This window comes from Phacochoerus africanus, chromosome 3, assembly GCF_016906955.1.
Source record: "Phacochoerus africanus isolate WHEZ1 chromosome 3, ROS_Pafr_v1, whole genome shotgun sequence".
Classification (NCBI taxonomy): Eukaryota; Metazoa; Chordata; class Mammalia; order Artiodactyla; family Suidae; genus Phacochoerus; species Phacochoerus africanus.
In genome coordinates this window covers 90,872,694-90,890,548 of record NC_062546.1, presented here as the reverse complement: position 1 = coordinate 90,890,548, position 17,855 = coordinate 90,872,694, and positions in this window count along the sequence as shown.

Here is a 17,855-nt window from a genome sequence, read left to right as displayed (position 1 = left end):
ACCACTGAAAATGATGTAATTGAAATGATGTAATTGATTCATCTCTATGGTTTCAGTTTTCAAGTTGCTAAAAGGTGAGGTAGAACACAGTTCCTCTGCCTCTAGGCCTGCTGCACGGACCCCTCATCTTTATATGGATATTGAGTGTGACTATTTTCTACTGAGCATCTTTAGTGTGGCTGGCCAGCAATTAGAAACACAATGATGGCTATCTTAGGCATACATCTTCAGTAAAGAGATATTTCTAAATATATCACTAACAGGAAAAGATTCAAAGTCCAGCCAGTAATTTCTCATTAATAAAGAGAAAGTCAGTGCATCTGATATATTGGGAAATCTTTTCTTAACAGGACAGAAAAGTGTTTGTGTCTGGAGTTTTATTTTCCACTGAAATACCTATTAGGTATGTTATTCTTGATCGCAAGAACTGAAGGTTCTTTTTTGATTGATTTTGAATGATTAAAAAAGCAGAGTACCAGTGGTAATGGCACAATAAAATTGACAAGGTGAAAATAAAATTTCAGAAACATAAAAAATTAAAGGTCTCATAGCAAGAACCCAACATATAGCACATAGTGTCTAATTATGGAAGATTTACTGACTGAAGTAGAAAGCTAAAAACTTCCTCTGACAAAAAGGGAGAATAAGCAATTTTCATTCCATCAAGAGTATGCCTTGATAAAATGTTTGTATTATTGATATATTGTTATTGGTGCTTCAGTTGCATTTATCACAGAAAGAGAATCTGCTTTGATGTTAGGGAAACACAAATCCAGGTTTTTCTTCATTCTTTACTCTCATTTTTGATTGTGATGAATTCACCTCTTTACCCCTCAATTTTCTTATCCCTAAAGTGAAGAAGATATTTCTGTGTTGTAGAGTAAGAAAAAGACTTAGAACAGTAGCTAATATAGCATAAGCTATGGGTTAATATTAATCCCATTCCCATGGGAAATAATTCTAAAATTAAGGCAAAATGGTTTGGGATGAATTTGCAGCAACATGGATGGACCTAGAGATTATCATAGTAAGGGAAGTAAGAGAAAAACAAATGTCATATTATATCACTTATATGTGGAACCAAAAAAAAAGACAAAATAATTTATTTACAAAACTGTAACAGACTCACAGATTTTGAAGACTAATTTATGCTTTCTGAAAGGTAAGGGGGGGTGGAGGTATGGATTAAGGTTTTGGGGTTGATGCACACACACTATTGTATATGGAATGCATGGTCAACAGGGACCTGCTATATAACACAGGGAACTCTACTCAATATTCTGTGATAATATCTATATGGGAATGAATATGTTTACATGTATAATTGAATCACTTTGCTGTGCAGCAGGAATTAACACACCATTTTAAATCAAATAAACTGTTAACAAAATTTTAAAAATGATATGGCATGATACCAATAAGAGAATCAAAAATACATGGTCATTGTTCTCATTCAGCAGGTTTCTAATTTCTCATTATATGATTACATTTGTTGACTGAAAAAAAATGCACAAAATGAGAGTTGTGAGTGAAGTTTTATTTGGGGCAAATGAGGACCATACCCCAAAAGACAGCACCTTAGCTAGCTCTGAGAAACTTCCCCAGGTAGAAGGGAAGGTCAGTGTTACGTGTGATTTTAGCCAAGGGGGTGTTGTATGCAGTCAAGCACACATCTCAATAGAAAGCTGCTGCTAGTCATGTGGAGCAGAAGTCTCCACTAATTATTCTATTAATGAGCTAGTGCCTTTCTAGATGTGAAGAGATGAAAGAATTGGGCTCATTAAAGCTCCTAAAAATATTTATCTGAAGACCTGTTCAGCCAGTTTTCCTAGAGCACACAGCACCTCATTCCTGATCTCCACCCTGGGCTCCCTTTAGGGGTTGTTAAAGGTCAGTGGTTGCAGTGGCTGATGGCCTCATCCTTGTAGAGATAGATGGCAAGTGCCAATTTTTAGCTGGCAAATGTACGTTAGAATTTCTTAATGTATTTTAATTCATTTAAACAATTTTAACCTAATGGCATCTAAGATGGACAATAATTTTGGAAATATGGTAAAGTCATATAATAAAAGTGATGAAATATTAACATAATAAAAAGTCACATAATGATTGATAAGAATGAAAATGTACTTGCCAGGTGAACTTTTTTTTCACACATTTTATTTTTTTTAATTTTTATTATGATTGATTTACAATGTTCTGTCAATTTCTTCTGTATAACAAAGTGACCCAGTTATACATATATGTATCTACTTCTCACATTATCCTCCATCATGTTCATCACAAGTGATTAGATATATAGTTCCCTGTGCTATTATTTGGCAAGAACGGACAGGAGGAGGGAGGTGAAATGAGGTTGTTGAGCAAGGTAGCTTGAAGCATTTTAGGAAGAAGAGCAGCTATTCAATTTTTCCTCGCTGAGTCTTGCTGTCTTTATTTGCAAATTTAGAAGATTTTCCTTATAGTGCTTATGAAAGATAATCTGACTCTAACCTCTACATCTTTTTTATATGGAAAAGATGCCTTGGTTTTAGGATATAAAAAGCCCAACTAGATAATTCCAGTCTCATTCCTATTGCTTTTTCCCCTCCCCCCCATCCTTGGCCTCCTCCCCCTCCTTCTACTCAACTTTATTTTTCTTCTTCAGGATTGAGAGACTCTCCCAATTAATTCCTGTTAGTCATCTAACAGAGGCATTGATAACCTAGTCTCACTAATAATTTTTTTACATTATTTTAATTTTTTTTCCTCTCCTTAATATTGCTCTATACTATAGGAACAAAAAGATTTTGATCATAGTATTCAACTCTGAATCATCTCTAGTCTGTTTACAGCCATAATAATTTTGCTAGAGCTATTTTGATGGCCACTTTCTCACTGCCATGTCTAGATTGACCCCTGCATCTGTCATTCTAAACTATGAAATCCTTTTAGGATCTGTGAACTTTTTTTTATCACATTTATATTTGTAACACACCTTATTACTTTATTTTTTTCATGGGTCACTTCTTTGGGAAAAGGGTTTGAGGTAGAATAAAAATCACAGATAATAAAGCTGAAAGACAGGACTAGATTTTTTAAAGTCAAAATTCCAAAAGGAGAAAGGAAAATATGTCTGCCACAACATGTTAAGTAACCATGTGCTCCCTGGCAGCCAAGTCATAAAGGGCTATGTGTTGTTACATTGTATTTCCCCATCAAAGAGAAGAAACTTGCAAATTTAAAAAATACTCCTTTGCATTCTAGCAATTTTTTTGTTTTTGTTGTATTTTTTAGAGCTGAACCAGCAGCATATGGACATTCCTACATTAGGAGTTGAATTGGACCTGCAGCCATTGACCTATGCCACAGCCACAGCCATAGCTACCAGGGATACAAGCCATGTCTGCAACCTACACTGCAGCCCATTGCAACCCCAAATCCTTAACCCACTGAGCGAGGCCAGGGATTGAACCCCTGTCCTCATGAACACTATTCAGATTCATTACCCTTGAGCCACAAAGGGGACTCTGGTATTAAATGGAAATTTCTCATGCTTATATAGGGAGTATTATAGATCACGGTAACATAATAATATCTTGGAGCAAATCATTTTTTGATGATTTTATTTTTAGAAAAGTATGCCATCATATCATAAATAATTCCTTGAAGGCAATGCTACAAATAGCAAAATGTGTTATTCATCTTGCACAGTTCTTTTTCTTTTTAATTTTTCATACTTATAAAAGATCACCAGAGAATGCATCCATGGTTTTAAATGAAATAATGCAAAAGATTTGTGTGTCCCAACCTCCTTTTCGCTTTCACACCCCAACACAATTTATCCAAGTGAGCTGCTTTGTTTGTGAGTTATGACCACATCTCCAAATGCTGTACTTCTACCATAATTTCTTAATTTGTTATTAACACAGTCAGTGCTGGCTGCCTGTTATGACAGAGGGGCAATCAGCTCTATAATTCACATACACACATACACTTTCATGCTTTTTCTCTCCCTAGAATATAGTTGGTCTCTAATCTGAATAGAATAATTAGCACAATTTTATAGCAACTTAACTAAAAAGTAGTTATCAGTGCTGTATAAAATGGGTATTATACTTTTTTTTTCATAGTGGATAAGCTCATGATTCTCTTGTTTTTCACTCTGAAAGTCCAGAGTCTAAACAGTTCCTGATCCATAATCAGTGTTCAGCAAAGAACTAGTAAATATACACATTTTCTTTCAGACCATCTTGGCTTCTTCAATTAACAATTGCCTCATTTTTCCTTTGCAATTTACCATTCTGATTATTTTTCTTTTTTCTTTTTAAAATTTTATTGAAGCATAGTTGATTTATAAGGTTGTGATAATTTCTACTATACAACAAAGTGACCCAGTTATATATATGCAAACATCCATTATTTTTCACATTCTTATCCCATATAGATTATCGCAGAATATTGGGTAGAGTTCCCTGTGCTGTACATCAGGTCCCTGTTAGCCTGTCATTCCATTTTTATTGAAGCTTTGTTTGCCTAGACTATCATAATCACAGACTTTATCTTATTACTTCAGATTAGTACAGCTATTCCCAAATTTACAAGTTTAATAAGTAAAAAAAAAATAAAATAAAATTACTTAAAAACTTGCGAAAATCACAACCACCATGATAAGTGAGTAGAAGCACTAATTACTAATTTTTTTTTCATTTCAGCATAAATTCAGCAACATACTGTCACTCACCAATTAAACAGAAAATGTTAAACGGTTGCTATGTGGCAGGTGCTGTGCTTACAATGATTGTCAAAAATACCCTCAAGGATTTTCTAGGCAGTTAAGTGAGACAATAATATAATAGGTAGTTACTCAGAATATTATCGGAAGATATAGTAGGTGCACGAAGGAGAAAATAATCTAGGGCTGTATGATAGAAGATCATCTGGGAGAGTCTTCACCGATTGAACAAGTTTATAAAAGACATGAGCAAGTAGCAAAAGAGCAGAACATAGTCAAAGCAAATACTCATGAACATTGAAAGTTATAGCATCTAGTAAAGACAGGTAGCACAGAAGTTTTGCAGCATGGCTTATGGGGCAGAAAAGTCAGATAATAAGGATTTTGCTGGCCAGTTGACACTATGTTGGCCCTTGGTGTAACTTAAAGAAAAGATTTTAATGTAAGGAAGATCATTTTGATAGCTCCATGTAAAAATACTGGAGATTGAAAGACACAAAACAGAGAGACCACATAGGAAGCCATTGTACTAGGCCGGGAGAGGGCTTTGAAGCCTGGAATGAGAACTTGTCAGTAGGGTTATAGAGAAGAGGGTAAAACACAGAGTTGAATAGGAGACTGAAAGAGATTTATATCTGAGGAAAGATCAGTTCAAAAGTCACATATTTAATAAGACAACTCTTGGTAGTAGAACTAAAAAGTTCCTAGCCAAGTTAATAGTGCACTTTAGGAATTGAGACACAGTTCATTGCGAGAAATTGCCATATCTATATTTTTGATGAAAAAATATATTATTCATTTCCATATATATGTGTATATACGTGTGTGTATACACATATGCATTTCATATATATATATATAAGTTTATTTATTCATATATATATATATTTCTATTTTCCCACCATACAGCAAGGGGATCAAATTATCCTTACATGTATACCTTACAATTACATTTTTTTCCCCACCCTTTGTTCTGTTGCAACATGAGTATCTAGACAAAGTTCTCAATGCTACTCAGCAGGATCTCCTTGTAAATCTATTCCAAGTTGTATCTGAAAACCCCAAGCTCCCAATCCCTCCCACTCCCTCCCCCTCCCATCAAGCAGCCGCAAGTCTTTTCTCCAAGTCCATGATTTTCTTTTCTGAGGAGATGTTCATTTGTGCTGGATATTACATTCCAGTTATAAGTGATATCATATGGTATTTGTCTTTGTCTTTCTGGATCATTTCATCAGTATGAGAGTCTCTAGTTCCATCCATGTTGCTGCAAATGGCATTATGTCATTCTTTTTTATGGCTGAGTAGTCTTCCATTGTGTATATATACCATGTCTTCCTAATCCAATCATCTGTCGATGGACATTTGGGTTGTTTCCATGTCCTGGCCATTGTGAATAGTGCTGCAATGAACATGCGGGTGCATGTGTCTCTTTTAAGTAGAGTTTTGTCTGGCTAGATGCCCAAGAGTGGGATTGTGGGGTAATATGGAAGTTCTATGTATAGATTTATAAGGTATCTCCAAACTGTTCTCCATAGTGGCTGTACCAGTACATTCCCACCAGCAGTGCAGGAGGGTTCCCTTTTCTCCACAGCCCCTCCAGCACTTGTTATTTGTGGATTTATTAATGATGGCCATTCTGACTGGTGGGAGGTGGTATCTCATGGTAGTCTTGATTTGCATTTCTCTTATAATCGGAAGTTTCTCATGTGTTTGTTGGCCATCTGTATATCTTCTTTGGAGAATTGTCTATTCAGGTCTTCTGCCCAGTTTTCCATTGATTGATTGGCTTTTTTGCTGCTGGGTTGTATAAGTTGTTTATATATTCTAGAGATTAAGCCCTTGTTGGTTGCATCATTTGAAACTATTTTCTCCCATCTGTAAGTTGTCTTTTTGTTTTCTTTATTGTTTCCTTTGCTGTGCAAAATCTTTTCAGTTTGATGAGGACCAATGGGTTTATTTTTGCTCTAATTCGATTGCTTTGGGAGACTGACCTGAGAAAATATTCATGAGGTTGACGTCGGAGAGTGTTTTGCCTATGTTTTCTTCTGGGAGTTTGATGGTGTCCTGTCTTACATTTAAGTCTTTCAGCCATTTTGAGTTTATTTTTGTGCATGGTGTGAGGGTGTGTTCTAGTTTCATTGCTTTGCATGCAGCTGTCCAGGTTTCCCAGCAATGCTTGCTGAATAGACTGTCTTTTTCCCATTTGATGTTCTTGCCTCCCTTGTCAAAGATGGATTGACCATAGGTGTCAGGGTTTATTTCCGGATTCTCTATTCTGTTCCATTGGTCTGTTTGTCTGTTTTGATACGAGTACCACACTGTTTTGATGACTGTGGCTTTGTAGTATTTCTTGAAATCTGGGAGAGTGATGCCTCCTGCTTGGTTTTTGTTTCTCAGGATTGCTTTGGCGATTCTGGGTCTTTTGTGGTTCCATATAAATGTTTGGATTGTTTGTTCTAGTTCTGTGAAAAATGTCATGGGTAATTTGATAGGGATTGCATTGAATCTGTAGATTGCTTTGGGTAGTATGGCCGTGTTTACAATATTGATTTTCCCAATCCAGGAACATGGAATATCTTTCCATTTCTTTACATCTTCTTTGATTTTTTTGATGAAAGTTTTATAGTTCTCGGCATATAGGTCCTTTACCTCCTTGCTCAGGTGTATTCCGAGGTATTTGATTTTGGGAGGTGCAATTTTAAAAGGTATTATATCTTTGTATTCCTTTTCTAATGTTTCATTGCTGGTATACAGAAATGCACCTGACTTCTGAATGTTAATCTTATATCCTGCTACTTTGCTGAATTTATGAATCAGTTCAAGGAGTTTTGGGGTTGAGTCCTTCGGGTTTTCTATGTATGGTATCATGTCATCTGCATACAGTGACAGTTTGATCTCTTCTCCTCCTATATGGATGCCTTTTATTTCTTTTGTTTGTCTAAGTGCTGTGGCTAGGACTTCCAAAACTGTGTTGAAGAGCAGTGGTGAGAGTGGGCATCCCTGTCTTGTTCCAGAGTTGAGTGAGAAGGCTTTCAGTGTTTCCCCATTGAGGATTATATTTGCTGTGGGTTTATCATAAATGGCTTTGATTATGTTCAGGAATGTTCCCTCTATACCCACTTGGGCGAGGGTCTTGATCATGAATGGATGTTGGACTTTGTCAAATGCTTTTTCTGCATCTATTGAGATGACCATATGATTTTTGGCTTTTCTTTTGTTAATGTGGTGTATGATGCTGATTGATTTGCGTATGTTGAACCATCCTTGTGAACCTGGGATGAACCCAACCTGGTCATGGTGAATAATTTTTTTGATATGTTGTTGGATTCAGTTGGCTAAGATTTTGTGGAGAATTTTTGCATCTATATTCATCCATGATATTGGGCGATAGTTTTCTATTTTGGTGGTATCTCTGCCTGGTTTTGGAATGAGGGTGATGGTGGCATCATAGAATGTCTTTGGGAGTATTCCTTCTTCTTCAACCTTTTGAAAGAGTTTAAGGAGGATGGGCACCAATTCCTCTTTATATGTGTGATAGAATTCGCCTGTGAAGCCATCTGGTCCTGGACTTTTATTTGTAGGGAGTGATTTTATGACCTCTTCAATTTCATTTCTAGTGATCGGTCTGTTCAGTTGGTCTGTTTCTACTTGATTCAGTTGTGGCAGGCTGTAAGATTCTAGAAAATTGTCCATTTCTTCCAGATTGTCACACTTGTTGCCATATAGTTGTTCATAGTATTCTCTTATGGTTTTTTTGTATTTCTGCTGTATCCGTTGTGATTTCTCCTTTTTCATTTATAATTTTGGTTATTTGGGTTCTTTCTCTCCTCTTTTTAGTGAGTCTGCCCAGGGGTTTGTCCATTTTGTTTACCTTTCCAAAGAACCAGCTCTTGGTTTTATTAATTTTCTCTATTGTTTTTTGAGTCTCTATTTGATTGATTTCTTCTTTGATCTGTATAATTTCCTTCCTTCTGCTGACTTTAGGATTTTTTGTTCTTCTTTTTCTAATTCGTTTAGGTGGAGTGTTAAATTGTCCATTTGGGATCTTTCTTCTTTTTGGAGAAAGGCCTGTATTGCTATAAATTTCCCTCTGAGCACTGCTTTCGCAGCATCCCATAGCTTTTGAGCGGTTGTGTCTTCATTATCATTTGTTTCAAGGTAGTTTTTAATTTCCTTCTTGATTTCCTCATTGACCCATTGGTTTTTTAGTAGCATGTTGTTTAGTCTCCATGCAGTAGGTTTTTTCTCTTTCCTTTTCCCATGGTTGATTTCTAATTTCATGGCATTGTGGTCAGAGAAGATACTTGAGATAATTTCTATGCTCCTGAATTTATTGAGTTTCGCTTTGTGTCCCAATATGTGGTCGATTCTTGAGAATGTTCCATGAGCATTTGAGAAGAATGTGTATTCTGCTTTTTTTGGATGTAGTGTCCTGAAGATCTCAATGAAGTCTAACTTTTCTATTGTTTCCTTTAGGATCTCTGTTGCTTTATTGGTTTTCTGTCTAGAGGATGTGTCCATTGATGTGAGGGGGGTATTAAGGTCTCCCACTATGATTGTATTCTCATCAATATCTCCCTTTATGTCTGTTCATATTTGTTGTATGTGTCTGGGTGCTCCTGTATTTGGGGCATATATGTTGACGATAGTAACATCCTCTCCTTGGATGGATCCCTTAATCATTAAGGAGTGTCCTTCTTTGTCTTTCTTTATGTCTTTTGTTTTAAAGTCTATTTTGTCTGATATGAGCATTGCGACTCCTGCTTTTCTGTCTTGTCTATTGGCGTGAAATATTTTTCCCCACCCTTTCACTTTCCATCTATATGTATCTTTTGTCCTAAGGTGAGTTTCTTGTAGGCAGCATATTGAAGGTTTTTGCCTTTTCATCCACTCAGCCACTCTGTGTCTTTTGATTGGGGCGTTCAGTCCTTTGACATTTAAGGTGATAATTGATAGATGATTATTTATTGCCATTTGAACCTCGTGTTCCAGTTGATTCTATGGTTCTCCATCTTCCCTTCTTTTTTTGGTTGGATGGTCTCTGGTTATTATCTGCTTGAGTGTTTTTTTTTTTTCTTTCCATTTTTTGCAAATGCAATATTTGGTTTTGGCTTGTGGTTGCCCTGTTTTTTAAGTATGCTAACCCCTTCCCATAATTGTGTGTTTTAGCCTGATGGTCCTGTAAGTTCAAACACTTCATTACTATATTAAAATTAAGAGAAACGGATGAACAAAGAAAAAGATTTATTTCCTTCCTAACATCCCTTGCCCACATTTTATGGTTTTGATGACTCTTTTTTATTTTTTTCTTTTTAATTTTATTTTGTTTGAGGCCTGTTCATGATTAAATCTGTATGCTGGCTTATTTGAGTGACTGCTCTATGATTGCGGTTTCCTCAGTCCTAGTTCTTCCTCTTCTTTTTTTTTTCTTTTCTTTTTTCTTCTTTTTCCTTCCTTTCTTTTTGGTTTAGAGAAGACCTTTCAGTATTTCTTTTAGCCTGGGTTTTGTGCTGCAGTATTCTTTAAGTTTTTGTTTGTTGGAAAAAAAAATTTTCCCCTTCTATTTTAAATGATATTCTTGCTGGATAGAGTATTCTAGGTTGCATATATTTTCCTTTGAGCACTTTAAATATCTCTTGCCTTTCCCTCCTGGCCTGTAGCATTTCTGTAGAGAAATCAGCTGATAATCTTATGGGGGTTCCCTTGTAGGTAACATTCTGCTTTTCTCTTGCTGCCTTTAGGATCCTCTCTTTATCACTAACTTTTGCCATTTTTATCATGATGTGTCTTGGTGTGGGTCTATTTGGGTTCAGTTTGTTTGGGGCCCTCTCTGCTTCCTGTATCTTGAACTCAGTATCCTTTAGATTTGGGAAATTTCCATCGATAATTTCTTCAAATATATTTTCCATCCTCTTATCTTTTTCTACTCCCTCTGTAATTCCTATTATGTGTAGAATGGCCTGCTTTATATTATCCCATAGGTCTCTTATATTGCTTTCCTGTTTTTTGATTTAGTTTTCTGTCTGTTGACCGGATTGAGTGATTTCCATTATTTTATCTTCCATATCACTGATTCGTTCTTCTGCATTATTCATTCTGGTTTTTACCACCCTTAGTTCAGTTTGTATCTCTGCAAATGAATGTTCTAGTTTTTCTTGGCTCCTCCTTATATTTTCTAGTTCCTTTCTGAGGGTATCTGCATTACCGTTCATACCTTCTCTTAATTCCTTCAGTATTTTCATTATTTCTCATTTGAACTCCAGGTCTGTCAGACTGCAGAGATCTGTTACATTGTTGACTGCTTTAGGTGAGTTCTCCTGCTGGTTTGACTAGAGGTGGTTTCTCAGCTTCTTCATCTTGCTTGTTGTTTTCTTTTTCCTGAGCGAGTTATACTCTCCGTGACCGGGCAGCATTTGCCTTGTCACTGCTGTGGAATGTTTCCTGAGGGCTGGTGTTGTTGGTCAGTCTTTTTTGAGGCAGTGTGGCTTTCCTGGAGTGTTTATGGGGCTATCAGGGTCTCTCTCAAGCAAAGGAGGACTTCCTGAGGGCAGACAGGACTGGGAGGTCCACACCACGATGGTAATGGTAGCAGATTTCACTTTGTCAGGCAGAGCTTGCTCTGGTGTTTTTAGGCTGTGTGGTTCTTGCAGGGGGTTGGTGGTGTTGGGCAGCTGTTCCTTAGGATTGCAGCACCCCCTGAGGGCTGGAGCAGCTATCTCGGTCACTGAAAACCCAGGAGGCTCTTCCCTGGGGTGGCCCAACTCAGAAGAACAGGCTGAGAATGTAGGCAGATCTTTTCACAGTCTGGACAAGCTTGTTGTAGCTTTTCTGGGCTGCAGGGGGTCCTGCCTGGAGCTGGCAGTTCTTTGCAGCTGTTCTGCAAGCGTGCGGCTCCCCCCAAGGGCTGGAGCAGCTAGCTGGGCCGCTGAAAACCCATGAGGCTCTTCTGCAGGGCAGCCCAACTCAGAAGGACTGTCTGAGAATTAGGCAGATCTTTTCATGGCCCAGCCAGTCTTGTTGTAGCTCTTCTGGGCTGCAAGGGGTCCTGCCTGGAGCTGGCAGTCCTATGCAGCTGATCTGTGAGAGCTCAGCACCCCCCTGAGGGCTTGGGAAGCTAGCTGGGCTGCTGCCAACCCAATAGGCTCTTCCCCAGGGCAGGCCAACTTGGAAAGACTGTCCGAGAATTAGGCAGATCTTTTCATGGCCTGCCTAGCCTTGTTCTAGCTTTTCTGGGCTGCAGGCCTTTTCTCAGGGGCTGGTGGTGTTTGGTGCTACTCTGCGGGGGTGTAGCCCCTCCAAAGGGCAAGCAGGCCTGTGCAGGGACAGCCCCTGCAATGGTAGGCTTCAGGCAATTGTTGAGGCCAGCCCTCCCAGATGGCAGACAGCCCCAGGTCTGGCGAGTGTGTAGGGGGTGGTGGGGGTGGGGGGAGGGGATGTAGCAGGAAACACAGCTTTCTGCTAGCTAGTGGGCTGGTAAGCTTGCTGTGGCATGTGGAGTATTCTATGGGTACCCACCCCTTCTTCTCTCCCTCCGCAGCACGGGCGCAGACCAGGCTCTTCTCCCAGGTTCCCTCTGATGCGGCTTTCCACTTCCCCGCCCCTAGAGTATTGCTCCTTTCCTCTGCAACAGTTTTGTTTTCTAGTCTCCCTGGCAGTCTCTGCCCCATCAAACTTGACAGACCAGTTTCTAGACCTCCCAAGTAGTCTCTGCTCTGCCCCCCCATCCCTTTCCTGGGGACTAACCTCAGGAGCCAAGGACTCAGTGCCCAGCCCCCACCCAGGTGTCTCAATTTTTGGTGACTATGCCCATAGTTCAGATGGTCCGTTTGGTTCTCCATCTGCTTTTCAGAACTCCAACTTACTGCTACACTCTTCTCTGCATCTGGAGAGTCCTCCAATTCAGTTGATCTTTCCCTCGAGTAGGTGACTTTCCAGGGTGCAGGATCCCTTTCTCCTCCACAGTTCCCTTTTGGGAGCACCCGTTCAGCTCATATTCACCTTCTCTCACTCTCCTCTTTTCTCTTGTTTTACCTAGTAATGTCACGAACTTCTTGCCATTATTGGAGTTTAGGTTCTTCTGCCAGCGATTGGATGCTGTTCTGTGCGAGTCATTTATTCTGTAGATGTGTTTTTTTTGTGTGTGTGTTTGTGGGAGAGGGCGAGCATGTCCCCCTACTCTCCCACCATCTTGTCTCCTCCCTTTATATATATATAAATTTATATGTATGTATATATATATGGAAATCCTGGCCTTCAAAAATATTAATTATTTTTAAAGGAAAAGCATAGTGCGATTGAAACAGTTCAGAACATTATAATTAGAGACAGATGACAAATATAACAGTTCATAGAGGAGAGAGGTCAGTGGAAGTCAAGCTTAATAATATTTCAGACACTGCACTTCCTTTGACTTTTTGAACATGTGAAACCACATAGGTGTCCAAAACCAAAGTTGAAATGCAAAAGGATCATTAGCATTTCCTTTACAATAAAAAGTGGTATCTAGTAAGCTCACCCTCTAGCAGAAAAGACTAACTCGTGTTTGCAACGTATTATTTAAAAGAAAGCAAATAGGCGAGAATAAGTTAGAATCAGAATTGGAAAAGCAAAGCTGCCTTAAGACATGTAATTTACATCCCTGTAGTACTGCTTTTTTTTCTTTTTTTTTAATATTAGACAATATATATGATTCAATATACACATGTGTCTGTGTCTGTGCTTATTCTGTCTATAGAATTTTTAAAAATTCTTTCTCTTCACGAAATTCCTACCTCAGTGCATCTCATGTCAATTAGTTTCATAATAGAAAATAGTTATTAACAGATAAATCCCCTGCATGTATATTTCAACTTCAAGTATTTAACAATGGAGGGGAAAACCTCAGAAAGAGATGGTTGGAACTATTCACCAACCACACAAAAGTCTGAAAAAGTAGGTTACATGCTCTACTCAGGGGAGCTTTTAATTTTATTATTCAGAATATTAATATTAATGGATTGTGAGAGGGAAAGTTAGGGGCCCAGTCTTCCATCTCCTTGTGCAGACACTGAATATTGCATGTTACGAAATAAATGGAGTGTTACTGACGCCTTTTTGTCTCCAACGAAGTTATGCCAAAGAACAATCCCTTATCCTGACTCTCCTTTTCTGTTGCTGTCAAGGTAAAAAGTAGCCTGAAAAAGAAAATAAATAAGCCATCCTAGCTTGCCAGAGCTGATAGGCTTGAATTCCATTAGAGGAACTTAAAGTGTCTGTCCTGGTCCTCACACACCAGACAAGCCAGCACTCTTCTGGCTTGGCCAAGTACAGGCCTATACATTGCCAGTGTAATCTGAACATGATTTAAGAATAAGAAGAGCTATTACAGATTTTTTTCCCCCACCATGGAGGTGTTTGCTCTCTACGTCCAAGGAAAATTAAGCATGGAATTAAAATGGACTGGCTGGCTTCATTAGCTGGAAAGTTCCCATTTTTTCATTAAGTGCTGTGAGGCTGAGTGATTTCCTAAAGAGGTTTTTAGTTCATGAGGCATAGGATATTAAAGATAATAAAGATAGGTCACTCCACTGTCCAGGAGGAAGCGTTATTCTAAGGAATGCAAATTTATTGGCATTTAAACTTTTTTAAAATTTCTTCATCATACCTGGTTTATGGTGTTCTGTCAACTTTCCACTGTACAGCATGGTGACCTGGTTATACATACATGTATAGATTTTTTTTTCTCACATTATCATGCTCCATCACAAGTGACCAGACATAGTTCCCAGGGCTATACAGCAGGATCTCATTGCCTATCCATTCCAGTGGCAATAGTCTGCATCTATTAAGCCCAAGTTCCCCATCCATCCCACCCCCTCTCTCTCCCCCTTGGCAACCACAAGTCTCTTCTCCAAATCCATGATTTTCTTTTCTTTGGAAAGTTTCATTTGTGCTGTATATTAGATTCCAGATATGTGATATTATATGGTATTTGTCTTTCTATTTCTGAATTATTTTACTCAGTATGAGAGTCTCTAGTTCCATCCATGTTGCTACAAATGGCATTATTTTATTTTTTGATGGCTGAGTAGTATTCCGTTGTGTATATATAGACCACATCTTCCTAATCCAATCATCTGTTGATGGACATTTGGGTTTTAAGACTGGGTATTTAGACCTGAGAAAGCTCAGATGTTCCCCCACTTTTGGCAATTTCCATTAATGACACATTTCATGCATGAGGGAAAAAAAAATAAAGCAACAATGAAAACCTTTATGTGGTCGCTCAAACTAGTCCGAAAAAAGAATAATTTGGAAAGTAAGAAAAAGAAAAAATAAAAGAAAGAAAGAAACTGCTTTACTTCCCAGCACTGCCAAAATGAGTCTGATCAGAAATGTTTGAATCAAAAAGATATATAGATCACTCTTAATATTTATATAGAAATGGTTGGCTGTAGTGTATTTTCACATGAGAGAGAAATTGCAAACATAACATTCCCTTAACTTTGTAAATTTCTCCTCTGTGATTTGGATATGTTTAAAAATAATTGAAAACATTTGCTGCCTGTCTTTTGCATAAAAAAACATTACTATATGTAGAGCATTTGCATGCAATATCAGAATTACTTCCAGGAAATGGAAGCATAATGTGTTTGGTCTGTTAAGGAGCTACAACTGGTTATGTTCCAAGTATAAACAAATTAATTAGGAATGCAGAGTAAAGACACTTAGAGGAATTTTAGGTAGAATTATGTTTACCTTGATAATTTTAGCAGAATTTCACAACTAACTTTTAACAATCTTATCCAGTTCCATGGTCAAGGTAAAAAATAAAAAAAAAAGATTGTTATATAAATGGTTTCTGAGTTATATGAATTAAAACAGCTACTTTGGAGCCAAACACATACCTATCTTGGTTTCTGTAAATGTATGGATTTGCTTTAATAAAATCTCAGACAGAAGAATTCTCCGGATATGTTTGTCTCATCTTTGCTTGCTTTTAAACTAAATTTAGAAAATAATTAAAAGTGAATTACTGAATTGTAACATGTTAGTACATTGTATGTCAACACATATAATCTTAATAAATGATTAGAGTACTTTTAAGAAGATGGTCCATAGTCCAGAATGAGTATGCAGCTATTCTATAGCCTGGACACTAATGCCCACATGAAAGAACAATGTAAGGCACTGCTAAGGCACTACATACAGTGTTTTGTTCCCACAGGACCATCATTCCTTCTAAAGTGGGTTTTGTAGCTATGCAATGGGCTATTATTCAGCCATAAAAAAGAATAAAATAATGCCATTTGCAGCAACATGGATGGACCTAGAGATTATCACACTAAGTGAAGTAAGATAAAGAGAAATATCTTATGATATGGTTTATATGTGGAATCTAAAAAAGTTGATACAAATGAACTTATTTACAAAACAGAGGTAGACTCATAGACACGAAAACAAATTTATGGTTACCAAAGGAAAAAGGGAGGAGGAATAAATTAGGAGTTTGGGATTTATAGATACACACTGCTATATATAAAATAGGTAAATAATGAGGACCTGCTGTGGAGCACAGGGAACTGTGATCAATATCTTGTGATGGCCTATAAGGGAAAATAATCTGAATGGGTAAACTGTCAGCTCTTTTCCTCAATGAAATCTCTCAAAATTATCTTTTGTTTCTGAAGAAAGAAATGTTCTTTCATGAAAAATATGACTTTATAAATATAGGTCTTATTTTCAGCCAAATATAAATTTCTTTTCTTTTTTAATTTCTTTCCTAAAATTGTCTACTTTTAGTCATATCTTAGTGTGAAAGACACCTGAAAAGAGTCATGGCAATCAAAAGCTGAATTTGATAAAATAACCAGTGGTGGAGGTTATTGTTATCATGAGTGTCAAACAGAAAAGTCATGCCATATCTTCAAACAAGTACAGTTGCTCCAGGGATGATGAGGTGAAATTGATAACAGTTCAGAAAACCTGGGACATGGGGTAACCAAGATCTTGATTGTAATTCAGAAGAATGCCTCCCGTTAACTTTTAGAAGTTGTATTTCTCTGCCTTTTCCTATTTGTCAATTGAACAGAATATTTTAAAAGAGCTGTAATTTTTTGACATATTTATTAAAATAAAATTCACATACTATAAAATGTATCTGTTTAAAATACACGTGGTAGTTTTTAGAATTTAGTATATTCAGAGTTGCTCAAACATCCCTATGACCTATTTTAGAACATTTTCTTCATCTCAAAAGAAACCCATAGCCATTAATAGTTACTCCCCTTTTACCTCCTCTCCCATATTCCCAGTCCTAGGCAAACACTAACCTATTTCCTCTCTATATATTTTTGCCCTTTATGGGTATTTCACTTAAATTGAATTATACAGCATGTGATCTTTTGTAACATGACTGTCATTTAGCATGTTTCCAAGGTGTCTCTGTGTTGTAGCATGTATTGAGACTTCATTTATATTTATTGATGGCTGATATTCAACCATATAGACATATTGCTTTTGTTTATTTTTTTTTTATGCCCGCGAGGTATGGCATAATGAAATTCCCAGGCTAGGGGTCGAATTGGAGCTACAGCTGCCACTGTACAGCAACAGCAATGCTGAATCTGAGCTGCATCTGTGACCTACGCAACAGCTCACAGCAACTCAGGAACACCTTCCCTGAGTGAGGCCAGGGGTAGAATGCACATCTTCATGGATGCTAGTCTTTTGTTTTCACTGAATCACAATAGGAAACCCTGCATTTTGTTTATCCATTCAGCAGTTGGTAGACATTTAGATTGATCCTCTTTCTGGCTGTGAATGTTCATATATAAATTTTTGTGTAGATATGTGCTTCATTTCTCTTAGATATCTATGTAGGAGCAGAATTTCAGGGTCATATGGCAAGTTTATGTGTAATCTTTTTAAGGAAATATCAAGTTATTTTTCAAGTGACTGTCCAATTTACATTCCCACTAGCAGTGTTTAAGAATCCAGCTTATCCTTATCGACTTTGCTGTTTTTACCTTTTTGATTATAGTCATCCTAGTGTGTGCAAAGTAGTACCTTTCCGAGGTTTTGCTTAGCATTCCCCTAATGGTATGTTCAACATCTTATCAAGAACATATTTCATTTTTCTTTAGAGAGATATCTATTCAAA